This window comes from Brassica napus, chromosome C9 (genome assembly GCF_020379485.1).
Source record: "Brassica napus cultivar Da-Ae chromosome C9, Da-Ae, whole genome shotgun sequence".
NCBI lineage: Eukaryota > Viridiplantae > Streptophyta > Magnoliopsida > Brassicales > Brassicaceae > Brassica > Brassica napus.
In genome coordinates, this window is record NC_063452.1 from 31780703 (window position 1) to 31798684 (window position 17982).

Here is a 17982-nt window from a genome sequence, read left to right on the forward strand (position 1 = left end):
AAGGCTTCTTACCAATGTCTCATGGCATAACTCTCAGAAAGACTCAGTGTCCTTCTACACATGATGAGTGAGAGCGCATGAGTAGAGACACATATGTGCTTTTAGCATGACGAGTCAATACCATTGTGATCCCGGTGAAAGTCACTGGACATCAGTCAAGATTATCCTCAAGTATTTGAGAAATACTAAGGATAAGTTTGGTCTATAGAGGAAGTAATGAGCTTGTTGTGAGTGGTCACACTGATGCCAACTTTTAAATGGACAAAGATGATTTTTGATCACAATCTGGTTTCATCTTTTGTCTTAATGGAGGAGCGGTAAGTTGGAAGAGTTCCAAGCAAAGCACCATAGTATAGTCTCAATGGATGAAAATGTTGTTGATCATGAGAGTCATACTGCAGCCATGGGTATTAAATATCTTAAGATGTGATCTTGATTTTAGTGGGAGGCTTTATGTTTATGATATGATGTTCATATTGACATACATTTGATTATGTATTCAAACTAATGGAATTGTTTCAGATTTATTTGATTATTGGATAATTAAATAAAAGTCTCAAACTAATTTATATCATTCTTATAGGTCATCAAGTACGTGACTTGATCATGAAACCCTATTAGTGAAAATGGCATAAATTATTGACGTCTCTAGTCAAGGTTGTTAACGTGGGACATTAATAACCGAGAATAACTAGTATGTGAGGTGATTGATGACTAAGTTTCATGGAGTCATTCAATATGTGGTATTGAAGTCAATCACATGGATATGTGTTAGAAAACACATGATCGGACTGACCCGCTATGAGAACTCTACAAGATTGTTATATGAGTGTCATGAGAGTTTCTCATTACGACTATAAAGTATAGTCCTTAGACCTGAGTTCGTCATGATTCTTTACTTATGGATTAGTTCACTTTGACCTTGTCAAACGTCAGCCATAACTGGTGATTATAAAGGCATTGATTAGGTGTTTTATGAAGTTTGTAAAGAACATGAATGGAACAAGATGAGATTTGTCTTTCCCATATAACAGGAGATAAATATCTCTGGACCTATCAAAGATTTGATACTGAGAAATGCATGGTCGTGCTCAAACGAGGTGAATGTCTGTCTTTTGGTTTTATCAGTATAAATCAGAGTTTGATAAACATGATCTAGCTTAATAAGTATGACACTAGTTCTTGCCTTATGATGAGATCGTGATATAGAGACAAAAGGATTATAAGAATAGATGAATTTAGTACAAGTGGGAGATTGTTGGGAATGTCCTAAAATCACGTGTACTTACTCTTGTTAAAGTCGTAACGTCAAAGTTAGACAATCATATAATATTAGGTGGTTATAATGTTTTGCTAGAAACCGCTTATAATCTATGAATTGAGAATTCATTACTATATGATCCTACAAGATCACACACCTAAGCAAACTGGATTAATAAATATATATTAGGGTTTGGAAAGAATAGAAATATATATATATATATATATATATATATATATATATATATATATATATATATATGTTATATGTGATATAAACATATATATATGAATATGTAATTACGTGAATTATAATCTATTTGGAATAGATTATGGAGCATGATCAATGGGCTTAGCCCAATAGCCTCCACGTGATTAGGTTAGATGTAATGCATTATATATTGACAAGGTCATGTTTTATAATTGGTGTGTTACATTAGCTGCTGATACAAACCCTAGAAAAGACGAATTGTTCGTTGTGAAGTTTTTGAGATTTGATCCCAACGGCACTAGCATTATGTTTCGATCCAGTTTGTGTGCGTGTGGATACCGGTAGAGGCACGACGTTTGGAGTGTTTAAAACCTTGGTTTGATTTGTTCTTTTTTCCGCTGAAAAATAACCATGTATATTCGAAACCCTAAGATGTAGATTTGTTTTAGTATTGACATGAGATTCTAGGCATATGAATTCATAGGTTGATTTATAAACTGTTATAAACTAGTACGAATTCCAACAATGGGTTCCTACCTGGGACTTCCAAAAAACCTGGGGGGTTCTAAGGTTCAACTCTTTGGTTTTATGCAAGATTGATTGACTAATATGATTAATGGTTGGACGTTTAGATTCTTTTCTAAAGGCGGCAAGGAAGTGGTTATAAAATCAGTGGTCACTGCGTTACCTAACCATGTGATGTCTTGTTATCGTTTGCCCATAGCAATCGCAAAGAAACTTACCATTGTAGTAGCACAATTCTGGTGGAGTCCAGGTGGAAGTACGAGAGGTATGCACTGGAAATCAAGGGATGATGTATGTGCAAATAAGGAGGAAGGAGGACTGGGTTTTAAGGATATCACGGATTTTAACACGACAATGCTTGGCAAACAGTTATGGCGGTTGATAGAAAAGCCCACCACTTTGTTTGCTCGAGTTTTCAAAGGTCGGTACTACAGGAATTCATCACCCCTGGAACCGATCAGATCATATTCCCCGTCATATGGCTGGCGGAGTATTGTTTCTGCTAGATCTCTGGTTAGCAAAGGACTTATCAAAAGGGTAGGATTGGGATCAACTATATTTGTATGGAATGATCCATGGCTCCCAACCACTCGCCCGAGACCAGCAAATAAAAACCAAGTTACTTTATACACAGATCTTACAGCTGATTCCCTTATTAATCCAGTTTCACGGACATGGAATGTACATTCACTTCAAGCCTTGATTGACCCTCAAGATGTGAAAATCATTGAAAGTGTACCACTGAGTAGGACTCAGATGGTGGATAGGGATGGATGGCATTTGACAAACAATGGGAAATACACGGTCAAATCAGGTTATCAGGTAGAGTGGGTGTATCCAGACCAATACCGGCAGCCAGCAGTGTATGGACCTACGATGGATATATTAAAGGCTTTTTGCTGGAAAATATGAAGCCCACCGAAAATAAAACATTTTATGTGGCAAATTATATCAGGCTGTATTGCAGTCCGGAAAAACCTACAAGCACGAGGGATAGAAGGAGATATATGTTGTGCCAGGTGTGGGGCTCTGGAGGAATCTATAAACCATGTGTTTTTTGAATGTCCTCCAGCAATTCAGGTTTGAGCCCTCTCGAAGATCCCCTCCAATCCAGAAAATTTCCCGACTGAATCTTTATTTACAAATATGGATCACCTCTTTTGGAGAGTGTTACCACAAATGAATGATCACCTGTTTGGATGGATACTTTGGTACATATGGAAAGCAATGAATAATAAGGTGTTCAGCAATCTAGATGTAGATCCTATAGATACTCTTTCAGTAGCAGAAACAGAATCCATACTTTGGGCTGAGGCACAAGTTATCCATGCCCCGCGAGAAACACAACAGGGAGGCTCGGTAACCCTACCATCAATCCCTGGACGTTGGTGTTTTTTGGATGGTTCTTGGAAGGAACATGATAAGTTTTCTTGACAAGGTTGGTATAGTACTCTACCAGGATATGATGGTTTGATGGGAGCACGGAACACCAGGGCTAGTCTTTCACCCCTCCACGCGGAGGTGGAAGCACTTCTTTGGGCAATGGAATGTATGAGGAATTTACGTCAGTCTCAGGTCACATTTGCAACGAATTGTTCTCAATTGGTGAAGATGGTTTCGGAACCAGAAGAATGGCCGGCTTTTGCAACTTATTTGGAGGATATCAAGACCCTGAAGGAAGGCTTCCTCAGCTCGGAGATCATTCATGTACCAAAAACGCAAAATACAAAGGCGGATAAACTAGCATGTAGTGCAAGGATTCAATCGTCTTACGTTGTTCACATGGATGCAGAGACGCCCATTTGGTTAACAAAGTCTATATGAGTCTGTTTACGTTGATGACAAAAAAAAAAATTTAAATGGATTATCCGAAACGAACCCAAACCGAACCTCACACTAACATGGGTAACGATCCTTGGGTGCAACGTGAGGTTGCGTTCTTAGAGTGGGGATGAATTGTAACATCTCAGTTTATGGTATATGGAATGTCTTAAAAGAATTGGTTTGGTTACCTATGTCACCAAAGTGCACTTACATTCTTCGTCACACATCCTCTTTAGAACTCCAGAGTTAAGTGTGCTTAAGATTGAGTGTGCTTAAGATTGAGTAGTGAAAGAATCAGTGACCTATTGGAAAGAGATTCACGATACCATGTGAGTGATGCCAAAACACGGAGAAAAGTCAATGTGGTGATTTCAAAGTTAACAAACAAGACTTTCGAGACTTCAAAAAATTAACGCACCGTCCGTCGGACAGGATCGGATCCATGGGCCAAGTGAGCAGGTGTGAAAAGCCTATTAACCGTTGGTGGCAAAGCGTTACAATATTTTTTTAGATTAATGAACAATTGTAGTTACGAGATTGCCCTCATCTTTTTTCTCTGAATACTTTAAACCCCTTGGAAGATATAAGACTGAATATACTTATATACACAGATCCGAATCAAAATCAAGGAAAAAAATAAAAAAGAAAAACTTTCATTCAATAGACGGCTGCATATGGGTAAGACTTGTATAAATGGTGTAAGCTTTTGATGTTCAGCGAGAAGCTCTGTCAAGTACTGAGAGCTGATATATATTGTTACCACTTACCGCCGGACCAAACGGTTCCTTACTGTTTTCATTATAAACTGATACTAGATCATGATCCGCGTGACCGCGCGGATTTTATTTTTCTTTTAACACATTTCAAGTTTGTCCATTTCTATTTTTATGTTTAAAAAACAATATAAAAACTGTATTTTGTATTAGTAGTTTTTCATCGGTGTATTAAAGATATAACCGTACAGTGAAAACACTAAATATAATATTGACTAATACGATTTGGATTGAAATAACAGTGTATTATAGATGTGATGTACACTAATCTAATAGTAACCAATACGATTTGGATTAACATATCAGTATATTATAAATATAGATGAAAGGTGAAAATACTAATATAATATTAACCAGTACGATATAGACTAACATCCCTGAAGTCTTCATTATAATTCTTATAAAATAATTGTAATAATAAGATAAATAAACAAACAAACGCGTCAAAAAATAAATTAAAAATACTTAATAGATTAACCCCTTGCGGATATATAAATGTTTGTATAAATTTTTAGATATAACAATTTTTATTTGGTCAAAATTTAAATGAAACTGTACTAATCGAAAAAAATTATAGTTTCAATTTGTTTTATTAATAGAATAGTATTTTCAATGTGTATACAAGAAGTTCAATAAATAAAGAATAACAGTGTTTGGTTAAAAAGTTAAGTGCAATAAAAAAATGTTTTTGTTTTATATTTATCGACAATTTAACTATTATGATCCACAAAGCAAATTTTTTTTGTAAATGCACATGTCCATATCAAATTAGTAAGCTCATTAGTAACAACAGTAGTTGTACAGAAAAAAAAATAGAATAAATATGGTTACTCATTATTTTATTTTCTTTGTGTTATTTTCTAAATGTGTTTGTTCTTCTTGGAAGTCATCAATTCATGTTGAAAAAGTATCTATAACCCGATCAAAATTTAGGAATTCAGAGAACCCCAAGATTTTTTTCTTCATTCTCGTAAAATAGAGTAAACCCATTAATAGATATACTCGTAAAAGGTTAGAATATATATTCTTATTCTTGGTTTTCAATATTCAATCGATACTGATTATTTTATTCTTATTCAGATTTATTTGTTTCTTGATAGATTTATCGATTCCTATATAAGATCGGCTATCAATATGCTCGATTGAGACATGCCAGCTTCTTACATTCTCTGTATGTTTTCTTGCTCGATGTCTTTCTTTCGACATTGTGCATTTTGAGAGCTTTTTGTGAATGTCGAATGATGAATGATATCGACAAGTATTTATGGACACATTATATTGGGAGGAAATGGGTATTCCCTAACCTATTAGGTTAGGTATAATAATTACAAAATCTCCGGATTTTATTGACACCGAGATATTAGGTCTAGTAGAATAAACATGGAGAATGAGGTTTTCCATATTCATGATTTTTCAAATCTGACAATTTGATTGGAAATATTTGATTGTAACTGAGGTTTTAGCCATAGTAGACTCAACTTGGAGAAGGGGTTTTTCCATAATAGATTTTTTTAAAGTAAAAATTGATGTTTCTGTTATTGAAATAAGAATATACATTAGTATATTCTCGTTAACTGGAAAAAAAGGTTTTTCCATAATCGGTTTGGTTAATTTAATCAATTGGTTTAGGAGATAACCATACCAAGATATTCAGAATTGTATAATGACTGGCTAAGGACTCGTTAATGACTTGCGGTCGACTCGACTCATTAATGACTCGCGGTCGACTCAACTCGCTAATGACTCGCTAACCCTACTCGCTAATGACTGACTCGTGATGCAGTGACTTGTTTTCACAGAATTATTGTAACATGTGTAATATTAATTTTTATTCTTATCTATCTTATAGCAGGTGCGTAAACATGCCGATCAAAATAGTTGATTGGAGACATTTGTTGTATTCATTTGACTATAATAAAAAGAGGGTTTGTTATATTTGTACTATGATATAATATAAATATGATAATGTGAGTATACTATAACGATATAATAGATGTTTTGTTTAATAGATGTATAATAATAGAAGTATAATGTAAAACATATAATAAGATGGATCTTACAGTGGAGTTAAATAAAAGGTGGTTAATATTGAACTGTTTAAGGAAATATAAGGTTATGGTATGAATAATAATGTGATGTCCAATTTAAAAATCCACCTAGAAGAAGTTGCAATGTTTCTGTTTTAATAAGATAGATATATTTATCCATATATTATATAGAAAAAAAATTGTTATCACTTGCCACCAGACTAAGCGGTTCCTTACTGTTTTTATTATAAACTAATACTAGATTTTAATCCGCACGTCTGTGTGGATTTTTCATTTTTTTATGGATCAAATTTAAAATTGTTTAACTTTTTAATATGTTTTCAATAGTGTAGAATGTTCTATTTCCGTCCAATATTTAGGTAAGCAAAATAAATGTATGCAATTCATCTACCATTCGATTACATTTAAAATTGTTTGTGTAAGTATTATTTTATTTTATATGTATATTTTTTTTGTTTGTTAGAAAACAGATTAAGTATAATTTTATATTTTGATATTATATATCCCTTATACTATATTTGCGAAGTGATTTTGCCATGTGTCCTTTCTACAATCAATTTCACAAAACAAATATGACATGGCTATTGAAATTGATGACATGTCTTATAGCTTAATATGGACAATTGCATTTAATGTTAATTTATATTTTTGGTAAACTTTTTAAAATATGGTAATAATTCATATATTACATTTAATGTCAATTTATATTTTTGAAATTTTTTTTATAATATAGGAATAACTCATAAATCATCATTAAAATAAATATATTCAAATATGGCATTATAAATTTCGAAATATAATATAACTATATATTTTTAAATTATACAATTTTATTACTAAAATTTTCAAAAATGTATACAATTTTTTTTAGAAAATTATAAAAATTTAATCGTAAAATCATTATTTTCTTATATATCTAAAAATTTTATAAATATTGTTTAATTTTAATTTTTGGTAATTATGCAACTTTTACAATTTTATTCAATATATTTAATTAAAATAAATAGTTAGAAAAATCTATCTAAGATTATAATTTCAAATATATACATGCATATTCTTAAATATAATTTTTATGTTTATTTAAATCAAATTTATATTAAAATATTGATACGAAAAAGAAAAATTTACAATATTAATAAAATTTTATTTTAAAATATAATTTATATTTATCTGTTAAAAATATTTTAAATTTTTTTTACTGCACATGGTGCAGGAAGACACCTAGTTGAGTTATATAACAATGTTTTTAATGTATCTTGTTCAACATTAGTATTATATAATAATTTATAGTATTATAAGTAATTTATTTTGTTATCAAGTTGTTACTACATATATAGTATATTCTTATAATAATTTGCTACACAAAATTTATCATTTCAAATAATAAAATAGATTAATACTCAAAAATATATATAGAACATTTCTTTTTCTATAGTTTGGAAACTACATCATTATTCTTTTTATTATTAAGAACAATTAAAAATTATTATTGTATTTAGATTATTTAACAGATTTCTATTTAACATTTCATTTTCCTAGATTTATAACACAACAAATCTAGATTTTTTGTAACTTAAATGATATATATCTTGTTATAAATATATTACATGCAAATGATATTAACATACACATAAGAACCCATATATTAATAACTACAATTACACTTAAGTGTTGAACTGGGCCTGTAGGAATTATAATTAGAGAATTTGCACTGCATACCTCTGAAACTAAGTTTAATTAGGTATATGAAAAATCACCGTTGGACATTTTGTAATCCCACAGATATAGCATCCCCTGTATATTAATCCTCGAGCATTACAATATATTTTCGTAGCCACGTGACATCACAAGAATTATTCTTAGAATTGTTAGAAAAATAAGTTGGTCCATATAAACATATACTATGTTTTTTATTAAACTAACTATCAAATTAATTAGTAGTGTACAAAAGAATATTTTTTATTTCCATAAAGAAAAGCTACGGAATTATCTAATATGGTTAACATACATATGACAATTAATGATTATGAATAATACATATTTGATAATAATTTTTCTAACTTCTCTCTTTTTTTATAATTTTATACTATTAAAAGAAATTAAACAATCACATTAAGCATATAATAAGAACATTTAGATTTTTTCTTATATGTTATATTTTGAATTTTTAAAAACGAATAAAAATTACTAAAAATGGTAAAAGTCTCACATTGAAAATTTTGTGATCAATGGTTTAACTTTTTTTTTTGTTCAAGCAAGATACAAATGAAGATCATATATCGTAGGGGTGGGCGTTCGGATACACGTTCGGGTTTGTATCGGGTATTTCAGAATGTATAAAATCCGTTCGGATATTTCTACACTCCGAGTCGGGTTCGAGTATTTTATGTTCGGGTTCGGATATTTTGGGTTGGGTTCGGATATTTAAATTTTGAAGAAAAAAAATAAATGATTCATTGTTTAAGTTTTTGTATTTAAAATATATTTTAACTTATCTTGTTTTCTAATTTAAAAAAAAATAAACTATTAATAGGTTTGTAGATAAAACTTTAAAAATAGAAAGACACTAATTTAGTTATTGTTTTGAAATTTTGTCCATAATATATTTTAATGCAAGAAACAAGAGCTTGATATATATTTTAAGTGAGTAGCAAATAATTTTGTCCATAATTATATGCATATTATCTAATTTTGAGCAATAAGCATCATTAATATAAATATTTTGAATAAAATGAGAGAAGTAAACTAGAAATATAGGGTTAAATATAATTATGTTTGGTTATCTTCGGATATCCATTCGGGTTTGGATATTACCCGTTTGGATTCAAATATTACCCAAACTGGTGACATAAGTAATTTATTTTGTTGTTATAGAATTAGATGATATTTAGACCGAGCTGGTGAATATATACTAGACAGATATTTATATTTCGAGTTTGCACTTATATATTCTATAACAGCCTAACACTAATCTGTTAATATAGTTTGCCGGTGATTTTTTCAAAATTTTGATTCTTAGATATGTATCTGGAGTGAAACTAATTTTTACAGATGTCTATTTTCTTTAAAAAAAGTTGACACTTATTTAATTCACCGAATTCATAGAAAAAGTTAAAAAAAAAAAAAAAAAACTTAACTAATATCAATAAAACAAAGACGAGAATGAAAGCACAATTTTATAGAAGTAGAAAATGAACTAACTTATGGAGAGTCAATAGTAAACTTATCGAGAGCAGGAAACCTAATCCCCTTTCGTCATTATACAATCGATATTGCCTATTTGGTTTTGGTGATTTGTGTCAGCCGCAAAACTTAACTTTCTTTTGTGGATATGAAGTCTTAAAAGTAATTAAAATAAGATGTTAATATGTTAACTCTTCAACAACGATGATATATTTAAGAGACCAATATTTGTATTCGTTATTTTATAATCAATAAAGATTATAATGTTGCAAAATGTTAAAACCATTTAATAAACAAACATTATTATAAAAACTTACCCCACACATGTGCGCGGGTTATCATCTAATAGTTATGTATTTTAAAAACACTAGTTATATTATTGAAGTATCTTCTTATTTTCAATTCGTATGATCGATGAAGTGGTAGTCGCAGTGAAAATAAAGCAATCCCCAGCCTATGCTCGATTGCTTAAGTGTTTGAACCGAGACTGTCGATAAACTAGTAAAGAGAAAGGACGAGTTCTCATCAGTGGGTCAAGACAAAGACGTGTTTTATTATATAAATGAGTCGAAACAGTGTTACAAAAGGGCGAGAGAACAAAGGAATTAGTCCGGCGAAAACTGGTTCGTCGGACCATACGAGTCGGCGAGAAGTAAGATAAGAAACCCTAAATCTAGCCGGAAGTGAGTGTAATAGTTTGCGGATCCCCTCCTTGTTGCCTTTTCTCCTCCTTTTATAGACACATGCTCGTTAACCTAATGTGCTCTATCCTGACGGGCCTCCTCGAGTGGTTGGGCCGAGGTGTCGGGCCGCTGACTCGAGCCATCGAGCCGATGATTTTCGGTTGGTCGTCTCGCCGATCAAAAGCAGTCTAAGGCCGAGTCGATCACCGGCTCGCAAGTCGACGAGCCGACTTTCTTTGTTGTGATCATGTGTCTGGATAATTGTCTTGTGGGCCTTTTGGGAGGGCTAGGCCCATACACAACAGTAAGTCCCCCCAGTTCGCTGGTGAGTAACGTAGCCGACTCAGCGAATTTGGAAGTAGGGTTTGCAAGACAATCGTTCCAGGTTTATGATCTCACTCGATTCCTCGACTGTGTGAGCAGCTCGTTTATTCTCACTCCGTGATTTGACCGATTCGATTTGGACCGGTGGTTTCTTTCGGTTTTGATTTCGACTGTTGGTCTCGATTCAAACCGGTCTTGGTTTTCCTTGAGAAGTCGAAACGTCGCGAGTCGTGGTGAGATGATGACGCCTAATGATGACGCCTCAGGGTACGATGCGCTCCTTCCCTTATAAATACCCTCCTCGCATCTCATTTTCTCCACTTTTCATCCGGTTCAGGTACTTTTCTCTCTCTTGCTTTCCGCTTCTCTCCCTAACTTTGTAGTCTTAGTCCTTTGAGAATGTCGTCGGGCGGTAACGGTAGGCTTTCCAGAGCACAGAAAGGGAAGGCTGTGGCGAGAGCAACCGAATCGAGTCATGCTCGTGTCGTCGAGTCGAACTCTCCCTCTGACTTCGAGACGATTCATCGTGAAGCCATGTTGGATACGGAGAATATGGATACGCCTCAGCGAGTCCTCGTTGCTGAGTCGGCATGTCAACTCCGCGAGGAGAGAGAGGCTGCTTCGTTGATTGCGAGAGACGGTCAGGGTGGGGCAAGTGAAGGAGAGGCTTCTCTCCCTGACTTCGTTCCATGTTGTTATCATCCCGAAGGGATCTTCGAGGATCTCCCGGCTTTGGCGCCAGAACAGATGCATTCTTCTGTCGTGGAAGGACAAACGTGGGAGAACTTCGAGGAGACTCGTTCGACTCCTATCAGCGTGAAAGCTTTGCTGAGAGAGTGCGGAGGAGTCGGAGTGACTTTCCTAATCCCGACGAGGTCTCAGAGGCCGTGGTCCCCTCCGTTGAAGTTTCAGTGTGTCTACGAGTCATCCTTTCAGAGCGAGACCAAGCTCTGGTTTCCGATTCCTCGACTCATCACATCTTATGCGAGACATCGTGACGCAGGGATGAGCCAGTTCTTGAATGGCGCATTCCGTATTTCGGTAGCGTTGATGGTGACGGCGGCGGAGATCGATATCTCAATGAGTGTGCGGACTCTTGAAGAGCTGACCTACGTTAAGTCGATGGGGGACGGATTGTTCTCGATTCAGATGAGACCCAACTACAATGTGATTGTTGACCACCCCAGCAGGACGGCCAATTGGCAGCGCTTCTATTTTTACGTCAAATATGATGGTTTCGCCTTCGAGCAGCTGCCCGGCGATTTCTTTCGATTTTTATGGAATCATAAGCTCGGTAGAGCACTGCTGTTAGCTTATCGACTGTTTCTTTCTTTCGTTTTCTGACTGACGAGTCCTCGTTTGATTGCAGTCGATCACCCAGAATAGGCCTCCTATCCAGAAGAGTTCATTGCTAACGCTCGTGCCGTCGTGTCGCGTGTTCAAGTAAGTTGGAAAGACATCACCGTCGAGAGGATTCGAGGAGCCATCGATAGGATTTCGAAGAGTAAGTTTTCTTTTCGTGATTACATATTTTTCTTGGCTCGCGTCTGTTCACTCGAGGCCTTTATCCGCATCTGACTCGTCGACCTCTTGCAGGGGACTGAAGATCATGTTTGATCTGAGAACTGTCAACAAACTAGTGAATGAAAGAGACGAGGACTCGTCGGTGGGGTTAGGAGAAATCTTCATGCTGAGCTTGAACTTGATGGAGCCGACTCGAAGAGAATAAAAAAGGTGTTTAATAATTATAGCTGGACCCGGCGAAGGGTTACCTACGTACCCCAAAAGGGGATCAAGCCAATCGTAGTTCTACAACAAAAGATCACAAGTGCCTAGATGAAAGCATGTGTTGAGGTGTTTCTCTCTCTAGAAGTAGAGAGAGATGGAGGAGAGACCAAAAGAGAGCCCAAGAGAGTCTCAAAGGAGGTTGGCTCCTTATTTATAGAAAGAAGAGGTCTAGGGTTTCCTAGTGAACCCCCTTTTAAATGGGCTGAACCCATTATCTTATAAGCCTTGTTGGGGACAAAGTCCATGTCCAACAGTAAGCCCCCCAGTTCGTTGAGAGAGATGGAGTTGATCGCAATGAATTTTACGAAGAGGGTTTATAAGAAAATGGACTCCGTGCTTTACCCATGTCGCAGACGATTATCATGAATGGGCCATCATGGTTAGGTTGCCATAGATGAAGTGTCATAGACGGACCGTCTCGGGTGAGCTGTCATCGACATACTTCTGATTCTGATCAGACTTCTTACTCCGGGATGGTTGCGCGAACGATCTGTGAGGACAGTGTTATGAACCATCGGAGCAAGTTGCCATGGATGAAGTGTCAATCGACAAACTGCCAAAGACAAGTCGCCATAGACATCATCATGAACATACCGCCATGAGCGAACCATCACAATCAAATCGTCACGGGTGGACGTGTCTTCGCGGTATCACGTCATGCTCGAGACTTGCGAGCAATCCGAGTGACTGCGAGAGAGCGATCCAAGCCGAGTAACTGCGAGAGAGCTATCCATGACGAGTAACCGCAAAGAGCGAGTCGAGTGACCGCAAGAGAGCGAGTCGAGTGACCGCAAGAGAGCGAGTCGAGTGACCGCGAGAGAGCGATCCGAGTGACTGCGAGAGAGCGATCCAAGCCGAGTATCTACGAGAGAGGTATCCATGACGAGTAACCGCAAAGAGCGAGTCGAGTGACTGCAAGAGAGCGAGTCAAGTGACCGCGAGAGATCGATCCGAGGGACTGCGAGAGAACGATCTGCACCGAGTAACTGCGAGAGAGCTATCCATGACGAGTAACCGCAAAGAGCGAGTCGAGAGACCGCAAGAGAGCGAGTCAAGTGACCGCGATAGATCGGTCCGAGTGACTGCAAGAGAGCGATCCAAGCCCAGCATCTGCGAGAGAGATATCAATGACGAGTAACCGCAAAGAGCGAGTCGAGTAAACGCAAGAGAGCGAGTCGAGTGACCGCAAGAGAGCAAGTCGAGTGACCGTGATCTTCACCGAGTAACTGCGAGAGAGCTATCCATGACGAGTAACCGCAAAGAGCGAGTCGAGTGACCGCAAGAGAGCGAGTCGAGTGACCGCGAGAGAGCGAGTCGAGTGACCGCGAGAGATAGATCCGAGCGACTGCGAGAGAACGATCTGTGCCGAATAACTGCAAGATAGATCGATCCGAGTAACTGCGAGAGAACGATCTGCGCCGAGTGAGGAGAGCGAGCGAGTGACTGCGAGAGATCGAGCCAAGCGACTGCGAGAGATCGAGCCGAGCAACTGCGAGAGATCGAATCGAGCGACTGCGAGAGAACGATCTGCACCGAGTGAGGAGATCGAGCAAGTGATCGCGAGATATCGAGCCAAGCGACTATGCGAGAACGATTTGTACCAAGTGACCGCGAGAGATCGAGTCGAGCGACCGCGAGAGAACGTTCTGCGCCGAGTGACGACAGAACGGTCGAGTGACGACAGAACGGTCGAGTGACGACAGAACGGTCGAGTGACGACAGAACGGTCGAGTGACGACAGAACGGTCGAGTGACGAGAGAACGATCTGCGCCGAGTGAGGAGAGCGAGCGAGTGACCGCGAGAGATCGAGTCAAGCGACTGCGCGAGAACGATCTGCGCCGAGTGACCGCGAGAGATGGAGTCGAGCCACTGCGAGAGAATGATCTACGCCGAGTGACGACAGAACGGTCGAGTGACGACAAAACGATCGAACGACGACAGAACGGACTCCAGTTTAATCTTCTTTGAAGATACTTCCCCATGCCCCACGGTGGGCGCCAACTGTTTGAACCGAGACTGTCGATAAACTAGTAAAGAGAAAGGGCGAGTTCTCGTCGGTGGGTCAAAACAAAGACGTGTTTTATTAGATCAATGAGTCGAAACAGTGTTACAAAAGGGGGAGAGAACAAAGGAATTAGTCCGGCGAAAACTGGTTCGTCGGACCGTACGAGTCGGCGAGAAGTAAGATAATAAACCCTAAATCTAGCCGGAAGTGAGTGTAATAGTTTGCGGATCCCCTCCTTGTTGCCTTTTCTTCTCCTTTTATAGACACATGCTCGTTAACCTAATGTGTTTTATCCTGACGGGCCTCCTCGAGTGGTTGGGCCGAGGTGTCGGGCCGCTGACTCGAGTCATCGAGCCGATGACTTTCGGTTAGTTGTCTTGCCGATCAAAAGCAGTCTAAAGCCGAGTCGATCACCGGCTCGCAAGTCGACGAGCCGACTTTCTTCGTTGTGATCATGTGTGTGGGTAATTGTCTTGTGAGCTTTTTGGGAGGGCTAGGCCCATATCCAACAGTAATTCTTCACTTTATTAGTCATATGCTCATCTCTTCCTCACCAGAGTGGAGATTAGTAACTCGTTCTTCACCGGAGATTAATCAGTTCGCGGTTGACTCTTCATCTTCGTCGAATAATGTGTTTGGAACCATGATCGAGCCCTGATTCAATGGTTACATCTTCATCGCCGGCTACGCAGATTGGCGGAATCATAAGAACGACAGTAACCACAACAACCGCTAGTGAGTCAACTCGGCATGTAATCCTAGTCGACTTGCAAGACAACGGTGTACGTCTAGTCCACGCGCAAGACAATGGTGTACGTCTAGTCCACGCGCTTATGGCATGTTCTGAAGCCGTACAGACCAGCAACTTGACCCTAGCGGAAGCTCTGATTAAGCAGATTGGGTTCTTAGCTGGGTCCCAAGCCGGAGCCATGAGGAAAGTTGCTATGTACTTCGCTGCTTCGCGCGGCGGATCATCCGTCTCTCTCCGCTGCAAACTCAAATCGACCAATCTCTCTCTGATAATTTCCAGATGCGACGAGACTTGCCCCTACCTCAAGTTCGCTCATTTCACGGCGAAGCAAGCCATTCTGTTTCCAACTAACACGTATCTGATATAATATATTTCCATATATCCACTAAATCCGGCTACATGCTAATGAGTAGGTCTGTCATTGGCGGTTAGTTTGGCAAACCATACTCACTGAATAACCAATTCTGCAAATACTTTCAAAAACTGCATACATCTGGTTACCGGCTACTATTTGTATATTCAGATAAATGACTTATAATTAATCGGGCTCATGCTAAAAAAATTAAGAAAAAAAGAATAATCTGTAAAGGCACGTGATTGCACGTGATTGTCTTCTTCGCTTGCTGCACCACGGAAACGAAAATGATTGAAGTGACTCCGAGTACTCTCTGCGTTTTGCATTTCTACGGCCCAAACCAACACAACTGACCTTTTCTTGTTTCCAAGAATATCAATGTTCCATAAATCTCTTCTCACCTCTTCGTAGTTTGAATATTCATTTGATAGCAATTTCTTCAGTTTCTTAAACCAACCAAGCAATCCTAGAGAAAAAGAGAGAGATGTTTTTAGTTTGAAGCCGATGGTCGGAGCCTTCTGCAGCTCTGACAGACATTGGTTTGCTTGATTCCTTTTACTTTCTTTTCTTTGATTTGTTTTACTTTATATCATTTGGTTTCTTTGATTGCCAATTTATTTTAAATCTGAAAAAGTTTTTTGTCGTTCTTTTGTATGTTTCTTCCGGATTTGGTAAAACAAAAACTTTGGTTCAATTGAACCTCTTAAAAAAGGTAATTGACAGATCTACTGCAGATGACGGCGACGGATCTTACCAGCTTCAATCGTTGATAGTTGTTCATTTGATGGTGATGGAGTTCTTGCTGCAAACTATGGTTATTAGGCAGTATAAAATTATATGGAACGGTAATCTCTTTAACTATATTATTTTCAATAGATTAATATAAAGAATTGTCTGGTCTCGGCGATTCCTACTGGAGTATTAAAAATAGAAAGGCAATCGTTTTCAATTCAGTTAATAAATTGGTCCTACTATAACTTGTAATTAGTAGATAAAAATAAGATTTTAAATTAATATATTAAATATATTTGTCCATATATATAAAAAATAATAATAATAAATTAACCGGTACAGCAACAAATGTATCTAATTCAATGGCAATAATAGATTTTTGCACAAAACAAATAAACTGCGTATGAAGTTTGAATTTTTTTTTTTTTAAAAAAGAGGTATGATTTTGCATCATCATATACGCTGGATATAAATTGAACATATTATCATATATACGGTAGATTATGACCGTTTGCCTGATTGGTACTCGCAGTTTAGCATTTCATTTTTCTCAATTCAAAATAATAAAATTTCATGTTTCCATTAACTACATTTTAATTCTTTCTCAAAATCTATATCTTGTGTTGTGTTTATTATTTTACTAAGAAAAGCTACAAACTTGCTTTGACTAATATCTTCAATATCTTTTGTCGGAGGTCTCACATTTTCTGTAGACAAATATTAATACTGTCTAATTATTTTTGACCCAGTGACGTAGTTCTAGAGGTTCCAATTTAACTTCCATGTCAAAGAAGTATTCATTTTTTTTGGTATGATAAAGAAGTATTCATTTGCCTTGCTAAAAAAACGCTTCTAAATCAGAATTGGAACCTTATGCACTGGAGGTGAATTCATTACTTTAAGTACCAGATCTAACTCTATTATTTAGTTTTGTATATTTATTTATAATCTCTTATATATTAAAAGAGAAGCGTTACAACATTTGAGGTAGTCATGTGTCATCACCACAATTATTCTTAGAATTTTTAGAAAAAGATGTTGGTCCATCTAAATATATAATAAGTTTTTTATTAAACTAACCATAAATTAATTATTAATGTTCTTCATTCTTTCTTTAAATGAAAATTACAGAATTACCTAATGTAACTAAAATATATATGACAATTAATGATTTTGAATAATAAAAATTAGTGTTTCCTCTATCATTCTTTTTTTATTATTTTAACTTATTAAAATAAATTAAACAACTACATTAACAATATAATAAAAACTTAGATTTTTTCGTATATGTTATATTTTGAATTTTATAAAAAGACTATAAATTACTAAAAAAAGTAGTTAAAAGTTTCACATTGAATTTTTTGTGGTCCATGGTTTAATTTTTTTATTATGACAAGATACAAATGATTACAAAATAATATAAGTAAGAAGTCTCATTTAATAAATATTAAAATTAAATTATATATATATATATGTATATTAATATCGTTTAAATTAAACTATGTACCATATAAAAATA